Source organism: Micromys minutus (assembly GCF_963924665.1).
Source record: "Micromys minutus genome assembly, chromosome: 15".
Classification (NCBI taxonomy): domain Eukaryota; kingdom Metazoa; phylum Chordata; class Mammalia; order Rodentia; family Muridae; genus Micromys; species Micromys minutus.
Genome location: NC_137984.1, coordinates 50520205 through 50529262, shown reverse-complemented (window position 1 = coordinate 50529262; position 9058 = coordinate 50520205). Strand labels below are relative to the sequence as shown.

The following is a 9058-nucleotide window of genomic DNA, read 5'->3' as shown; positions in this document are numbered from 1 at the left end:
TATTTTTATGAATGTCATGAGTTAAAACTGTGGGTCTGTCACAGAGAGGAACATGGACTTGCTAGCCTAGGAAACCTGAGAGGTATTAAACTTCCCCCAGCAAAAAGTGGTTATGGAAAGATTTGAAAAATGGGAGTTGGAAAATACTCATTGGATCACTGCAGCTGTGAGCTCATAACCCACTGTTAGACCACTGCAGCTGTGAGCTAATGACCCAGTGTCAGACCATTGCAGCTGTGAGCTCATAACCCACTGTCAGACCACTGCAGCTGTGAGCTCATAACCCAATGTCAGACCACTGCAGCTGTGAGCTCAGGACCCAGTGTCAGACCACTGCAGCTGTGAGCTCATGACCCAGTGTTAGATCACTGCAGCTGTGAGCTCATGACCCAGTGCCAACAGACTTTGGTGGGTACAATTGATGCCAGTTGCATGGCTGGATATCCTTACAAATGTGACTGCTTTCATTTTGAATTGAGAACATCTACTAAAAGAGGCTAAGGCTAGACTTTTGCGACAAGAGACACCGGTTCTAGTGCTTAAACAGAGACAGACCTTTCCACCAAAGCAGTTAATCCTCAATATTCCGAACTGCTACTCAGAACTTCTAGAGGCCACACTGGTTACAAAACCCTTTGGAGAATGCAGAAAGTAAATACAGTGTAAGCACCACCATGACTACACAACCCACTGCCCTCAGGGGAAGAGAGTCTGGTGGAAACTGATTCCAGAAAATCCTTCAACATAGTGAATCATCACCATGATGTTTTCCTTCTTGGGAACCCAACACATGCCCACAGGACTGCTCCTGTCTCAGCCACAGACTTAAAAATCCCCGGGGAAATCCGTGTATGACGTTAGCAGTCAGCAGTTCACCAGGCCGCCATCCCAAACCTGTTACAGAAGACCTGTCCTACTCGCCTCTCACCCCTCATTGCCCTGGCCGAGCAACACGTAGCAATGACTCCTTTTATCTATTTTGCCTGAGTGTCATATGTCACCTCTTCTCAGAAGTGTTCTCCTTTCCCGCAGGCCACTTTAATTCTAAATTACAGGGGTCCAAATAACCTCTTGACGTTTTAATTTTTGAAGACCACTTATCCAACACTTATTCCAAACATTTTCACTTTATATATATATATATATATATATATATATATATATATATATATATATATATATATATATATATATATATAAACAACTTAACCCTATCTGCTACTCTCTCAAATTTAAGCGCTTAGCCTAAACCCAGATAGTAGAGTATTACTGTCTGGTATACATCCTAGGAAGTCACTAAACACACAGGTAGAAGAGATGAACAGGAGAGAGGAGAGAGAGCTGGTGTTGGGGGAGGGGAGGAAGAGGAAGGGACGAGTTGATCTGGAGTTGATTTGGAAAATACAAAAAGTACAGTGCAAAAGCTTACATGACATCACAGGCCACTAGCTCATTGTCTTCCAGGGGGATCCATTCATTCCTTGTTCTGCTCTCTGAGCTCTATAAAGGTCATTACACCAAGGTCCGCAGCTCTGCAGCTATAGTCTTCAAAAAGCCTGTTGGAGAGGCACTAATGTGGATTAGAACATTTAACAGGAGGATCTGAAAAGAGTGAAGAAAAAGCCTTCTGAAGTCTGTAGAAGAAAAGTCTACGGTCTTTCTACTTCTTCTTTACCTAGTGTTTCTCCAGCTTCAGGAGTAGAAGACTGTTGTACCGGAGCCAGCTTTGTCTATGCTGAGAGGGTCCCACTGTACTCCATTCCTGTAATTCCTTTACTATGACCTGCGAAGGTAGATCTAAGCCTAGGTAACACTGTCACTCTACAAAACATTACATGTTTTTTTGTTTTGTTTTGTTTTATTTTGTTTTGTTTTCTGGGAGGAATCACCAAATACCAACAGACCAGCAAAGCAACCATTCCTAAAGAAAACCTAGCAGGACTTAAGAGGGATCTCCAAAGAAACATGCTAAGTTCACTCCCAGAACATGAGGTCTTCCAAGAGATCTAATATTAAAACAAATGAAAAAAAAAAAAAAAAAACAAACCCAGGGAAGCAATGGAGAGAAAGGCAGCCATTTTTAAAGACTTGGTACAGTGTGTTTAATTAAGGGTGAGGGTTATTGTGTGGCCACAGGAGACACTAACATCTAAAGGGGAGAGAGCGGAAATCCCCACTGCCTTCCCAGAGCAGGGCGCCCATTCGCCTTGCACCTGCAGGGCCTTTGTGGGAGTCTTGGAAAAGAAGCACAGGTCTTGTTTTGTTCTTTCTGTTCTCTGTAACCCTCAATTTCTGCCCTCTGTAGAAGAGGGCAGAACATAAAAACCCAGCCTGGATTACAGTGGCTCACTGGGTTCCTCCATCTGTGAAAGCTACTTTCAAAGTCTGATCATGGATGCTGAGAAAGCTTTACTAAGTGACATGCAAAGCTGGCCCCTGGGTAATGTCGCCTACTCCAGGTGAGGGGTCTCATCCAGACTGCCTCAGGCCTGCCTTCAGTCAGGTCCAAACGGCTCATGGCAGTGCATGCCTGCCATCCTACTAACCAGGGGGTAGAGACAAGAGGATCAGGAGTTCAGTGCCAGCCTCGGCACCAATGTGAGTTGGAGACTAGCCTGAGATATATGAGAATTTGCCTAAACAAACAAACAAACAAACAAACAAACAACAGTGAATGGATAAAGGAAGAAATCTCCCCGAGACAGACACATACATTTTTTTTTTTGATTTTTAACAATTAGCATTTTTTCACAGGAGTAATTGGATTTCATAGTTTGTTTCTTCTACTGATATTTGCACAGAATTCAAAGTCTTCCCCTCAAAACTAGCACTGGGGGTTACCCAGTTTTCACATTCAACACACGCTAAAGCAATAACAAAAATGAAGCCGTTTAAATATGCCAAATCTAAAAATTTATTTTCACTCCCAGACTCCACTATTGTGACTGTCTTTCTAGTTGATATTTTTAAATCTTATCACTTTTGGCCACACATCCACACACCACCCTGGGTTATTTATAAAGATAAATCCTGTGCTGAGATCAAAATCTACAATCTTATAATAAAAAAAAAAGCCCAGGTTTCAATTTGGGTTTGCTGCTCTAAAAAAGATTTTGAAAATATTTTCCAGTGAGTTTTATTTTATTTTTTTAAGATTTTGGTTAAAAAAAATTGCTCAGACTATAAACTGTCTCTGGGGCTGTCAACCACCACATATTTGAGATAGCTTGAATTATCCAGGAACTAACAGCTCACTGTTTGGATGCCTTGGTACCTTAGCTTTGTTATGGTATTTTAACACTTTCAGTGTGTCTGCCTAAAAATATATCTGCCATCATTAGCGCCTGGCTTTTTGAAAACAAGAGCTTAGTAGTAAATTGACCTTGCATTACCCATGCTTTCTGAGCCTCAGCTTCCTTATGTTTGAAGTGAAATTAAATAATATCAACTGTATAGAGTGAAAAATTAAAATGGATTCCCCACCACACCACACAAGTGCACAGTAATTGGCTGCTTAAAAATGTTATCCACAGAATACAGTTGCAAAGTGGAGGTAGGGTGGTAACAATTGCAACAGTGTGTGTGTGTGTGTGTGTGTGTGTGTGTGTGTATGTGTGTGTGTGTGTGTGTGTGTGTGTGTGTGTGTGTGTGTGTGTGTGAATGTCTTCTATCCTCTGGAGCTTGCACACTCTGAGGGACTAGACAATGACTTCCCTTGAACTTGAACCTGACCCAGAACGATGTGAAATAAAGTTCTTGTGTGTAGTAACTTTCTGAATGCTCAATGGCACCGAGAAGTCAAAGTGGTCTGAGTGTAGAATCAGCTTACAGTTTACAGTCTGGCTCTCTTTTAAAAGATTCTGGGATGTTGTTGTCGTTGCACTCTTCTGGTTGGTAAACAGAATCTGAACATTCTAATGCAAGTGCAGCAAATGACTATTAATACCCACACAGCTGGTATGAGGATGGCACAGTTGGCTTTCTTGTGGGAGGAGAAGGGGGAAACTGAGTCTTCAGAAGGCCCATAGGGCAATCACCTGTGATCTGCCTTGGAGCTTGCTTCAGAAATAATGAGCTAGAGTCTGGAGAGCTGGGCTACAGCTAGAAAATATTTGATCTCATGTGTGAAGGTGCTGCCTCCCGTACTGTAAGACGACCAGTGCCATCAGGTCTATGAACTTGAAGGGTCTGGTTGAAGTTGAGTGAGCTTCATGTAGCTTTTGCTCTATAAGACTCTATTTCTTCCTTCTATCTGTTAGACATAGTCTATTCTTTAAGTTGTATAAATAAATATAAAGATGTATCATACTAATTTACAAATTTTATCTGGTGCAGCTGCCAACTCCAAACAGATTTGGCTCAAACTATATTCAGTTCTAAGTTTAAATGCTGCATATGCCCATGTGCAAAGAAAACTTTAAATCATAGAATTAAAAATATTCGTCTAACAGAGATTCAGATTACCCAGGATTTACTAAGAAAGATGCAAAGGAGTAAAGACAAGAGAATGGGAGATTCAGGGTCACATTTGAGAATGCTAGGCCTTTGACTTTTAAATTGCTGTATCTTAAAGGACAAGATTGGAAAATGTGTCTGCCATCTCATTACAGTAGAGAGATATCTACTGGTCACTTTGGAGCTGTGGTAGAAAAAACCCGGGACCAAGGCAGCTCTGGGTAAGGAGTATGCCATGAATGTGACATGGACTTGGTAGTGGCAGCAGCTGCCTATAGGCTGAATAGTTATCATCTTTGCTCTGTGGTTGGAGGTGACCTTCATCAAATCAGGCACAGAAGAGGGTGAAGTTCAGAAGAATCGGTTAGCATGCTTAGTGTCACCTCGTGGGCAGCTCTTTATTAAGTATAAGATACGCTAGCTTCTCCCTTTTATTTCTCCTGAACGTTGGTCCTCAGAGCTTGAGGAAGACATGATAACTAGCTTCTGGGATAGGCCACTGTGGGAAAGGATGGCTGCCCTTTACCGCCTGTGAGCAAGGGGAGAAATAGAATGAGCTTTACATTCTCTTTGCTTGTAGAAATGGAGCAGTCAATTTGTTTGTGTTTCTGATGACAAGGTAAGAAGACCAAGGCTGTGCTGTTTCTGTAGTGTCATGTTCCGACCCTCGGGTGATCCATGATGGCAATGACAATATCGGTCTTTGTCCCTGATGAATGCCATAAGTTCATTCTGGAGAGCAAATTCCTGCCTCTTGAACTAAAGTAGCCCCTTGAATCTGCTAGCATCTGAGCAAATTGTCATAGAACCAGAGGCATTTGTCTGAACAGACAAAACGAAAGACCAAAGTAAAGCAAAGCAAACGAACAAACAAAAAATTGGCTAACAATGCAGTATGTCAGTCATCAGGAAATAGTGCAAGAGTGGCCGGTAATAGTGCGCTAAGACGTTCAAGGGATGCTGAAGGGCAATGGGCTGAAATGGGAGAAACTGTTGATAAGGGATGAACACTACCCCTGAGTCAGAAAGGAAATGTACCTCCTCTGGGTTTCAAAGATGTTAGCTAAAGGAAGAAGGTCATCAGGAGGAAGCGATGGCTTTTGCTGGAAAACATGGTCAATGTGTGCAGACTTTAGGAAGGGAAGTGCGTGCCGTTGCCTTTCCTCCCACCAATGTAGGCTGCTAATTAAAGCCTGAAGCCTATCAGATCACTTTGAAGGGCAGACCCTAGGACAGAGAATGGTGACGATGGGTCTACAGGACAAAAGGTGAAATCCCAGCTCATGGGCATTAGGGAAACGGCAGGCCCATAAGTCTCAAACTCATTCTTTCACAATAATATAAAAAATAATCTCATGATCATAGCCTCTGTTACTTGAAAACTGACCATGGACTGATTAAGCCTAGTAGTTAAGGATAGCCCAAGGCATATAGTGAGATCCTCTCTCAAATGTTAATAACTAGAAAAAAAACCCACACATGATAACTAATCACCAGCTTCAAATATCTAAAAGTCTTTTATATGCTTTTGTCTTTCTTTCCAGTCTTGGGTTTGAGCAGCAACCTGGTTCTCTGCTCTCTTCTTTGAACCAGAAAACAAATCAGACTTTACCTGGCAATTATTGTATATATCTGTTCTACTGTACCCCAGAGTACTTGGGGGGAGGGGCACAGATAAAAGGCTTGCTGTTTTCTACCTCGTGTGACTCACAATAAATTCACAGATGCTAGGGGTGAGATTCTCCCTGGAGACATAAAATAAACCACCTGAAGCCAGTAGGACGAGCTGGGATGAAGCATCTTGAGAAATTAGGGCAGTTAAAAGCAACTGTTTTTAGGGTGATCTGGAAGCTATATGCCTCTCTTAATAAACTCTCATGTTAGCAATCTTAGGAAAACCTTAGATTTCCGCCTAAGTCTGATCATCAGGCTTAGAGTAAACCAAACAATGGAACCTCCAATCTAGACTCAGAGGTGAGCCCCCCCCCCAACTCTGTATGTATGCATGAAATGGACAGAGGGGATCTGAACCGGTGTTCTCACGTTTGTCCCATAAGCGCCTTACCCATTGAGCCATCTCCCCGCTGTGTTCAAGGAATTTTGATCAAAACATTACCTGTACAAAACTAAATAAAACAAACAAAAAACAAAAGAAAACCTAGATGTCAGAGTGGTAAGGACACTTACTTTGTAAAGACAATATGAAAACAGACTAAACAAAAGAACTACTGTAATGTTCAACAACCACACCAAACATAAGGAAGCAAATCCTGAGGGAAGTGGAAAATATGACTTCTAAAATCATAAAGTTTTAATAATCAAATGATCAATCTTTAACAAGAAAAAAATCACAAGATACAATGAGAATAAAATGTCCCCGCACAGGAAACTATGACTCATTAGAGCAGACAAAAGATTCAACAGTGACTATCCCCAAGAGATCCCAGTCATCAGACTAAATCTTGTAAATGTGCTCAGTGCTAAGATAAATGTGGACAAAGAACTAGAGGAAACCAAGACAAAAAAAAAAAAAAAAAAGCCAACAACTTTCAGTAGAACCCTGAAAGAAGACCCGAGAGTAGGTCCAGGGTTAAGAGCTACAGGGACTAAAATCGGCGACTTCTGGGGTTCAGAAGTACACTTGAATTGGCGAAAGAACAAATCAGACATTGAAAACAAATATGTAAAGTACTGAGTCTGAATAGTAGAAAGAAAAAGGCTTGACACAAGTGTACAGAGTTTGGAGGACTTCCGAGGTCATCAAGAAGAGCAACAGATACATTACGGAAATGCCAAAAGGCAGGGGAGAGGGAAGATGGCAAGGAGCCTCTGAAGAGCCCAGCAGCCGGACGCTGTGATAATAGCGGGATGCTGTGGGAGTGGTGCCTTGGTCTCCGCGATCCTTTCCGAATCACCGATGGCTGTGGTCTGGAGAGCAACCGGATCATCTCTTCTGAATCATTCTCTGAAGAAAATGAGTTATCAAGAAGGAAAGCCTGAGCCTGCGAAGCAAGCCCTGAAGAAGTCAAAGCTGCCAGTTGGTCGTTTCGACTCACCAGACGATTCACCCGAGGAGAGAGACCCACTATAGAAGTTTCCAGATGATGTTAACCCAGTTACCAAAGAAAAGGGTGGACCCAGGGGCCGAGAGCCTACACTATACGGACACGGAAATGGCAAGGACGCGGTATTGAGACTAAGTCATGCAGTCTCACGACTGCAGTTGTTTCCTGAGTTGTTTACTTCGCCTTGTTTACGTGTTCTCTCTCTGTTAAGTTATATGACCTTAGCCCATTCTGGATGATCCTGCAACAACGTTCTAAAGTAACTTTAATCACTCTAAGTAAATTGATCTGCCTCCTGACAGCTAGTCCGGGTGTGGTCATTCACCAAACATACACAGCGGGACCCTCCACCCCAGCCCTCAGCCCCTTGTGAACTGTACATGCTGATAATCACAGAACGGCCCATCCATAAGGGTGAAGTTGGAAAGTGCTGACCATACAAAAGCTGCAAGGGTTTTCCAACTCCAGACTTGTCCCACAGCCAATTGTAAAGGAAACCACTCCTCTAAGGCACAGTAGCATATGGCTGTACTGTCAACACTCTGGAGGTTAAGGTGTGAGGTATGCCACCACTTCTAAGTCACTCTAGGACACACAGTGAGTTCAGGGCCAGCCCAGGCTACAAGGTGGGACTCTAACAAACAATAGAATCTAAAGGAAGTCCTTTAACTGGGGGGAAAAAAAAGAAACAGAAACCTGAATGGAGCCATGAAAATCTTTGTTAGTGTTAGATACATGAACAAACATGAAAGCCAATATTTCAGAATTCTAGTTTTAACTCTGTTCTTTAGGTTTTTTTAATATAAGATTTAGACGGAAATATACAAAAGTAATTAGAAATCTATTACTAAGAATATAATATATAAATGTGAATATAAAATGAATAGCAAGGTAAGAGGGTAGAACGTTATGGAAATAGCTTTTTCATCCTGGAGGTTAATTTGATATCAAGTAAAATTAGATTGCTGTAACGTCAGAAGAGTGAATGAAATTGTCACCCACATGGCATCAATCAGATGCTGCTGTAAAAGGCCTTGGGGAAGTGCTGCCACCACAAGTCCAGCATCCTCTTAGAGGCTTGGTTCTGAATCCAGGAGCAGGTGAGCTGTATTCCTAGAAGCCAGGGGTAGTTTGAGGCTTGAAAGAAAGTCCAAATAATATACCACATTAATTACTACAACGAAGTGAACAGGTGTGCACGTGTCAAACATTGCGATACTTACGAGAGAGTGTTCTAAAGGTGTTTTCCTTTCTTTGAGATTTTTTAAAACCCGTGTTGTATGTTTTGCCTGCATATATAAATGGGCATCACACACATGCCGCTGGAGATCAGAAAAAGGCTTCGACTCCGATGAAAATGGAGTTACAGACGGCTGTGAGCCACCATGTGGGTGCTGGGAGCTGAACCAGAGTCTCCTGCTAAAGGAGAGCGCTCTAAACGGATGAGCCAGCCCCCTAGAGCAAGCTTTGAATCTTCAAGATAACACTCAAGAATAAGTAACTTTAGAAAATTGATTCCATGTTACCCATAAGCCCTA

General features: G+C 42.2%; 1 pseudogene across 1 annotated transcript; it reads left to right on the top strand.

Moving 5' to 3' along the window:
* Nucleotides 1–7372: 7372 nt before the first annotated feature.
* Nucleotides 7373–7954, top strand: LOC308430461 (succinate dehydrogenase assembly factor 4, mitochondrial-like; annotated as a pseudogene). Its single transcript has 2 exons — nt 7373–7642; nt 7823–7954. The product of its transcript is annotated as a succinate dehydrogenase assembly factor 4, mitochondrial-like (transcript).
* Nucleotides 7955–9058: the final 1104 nt, after the last annotated feature.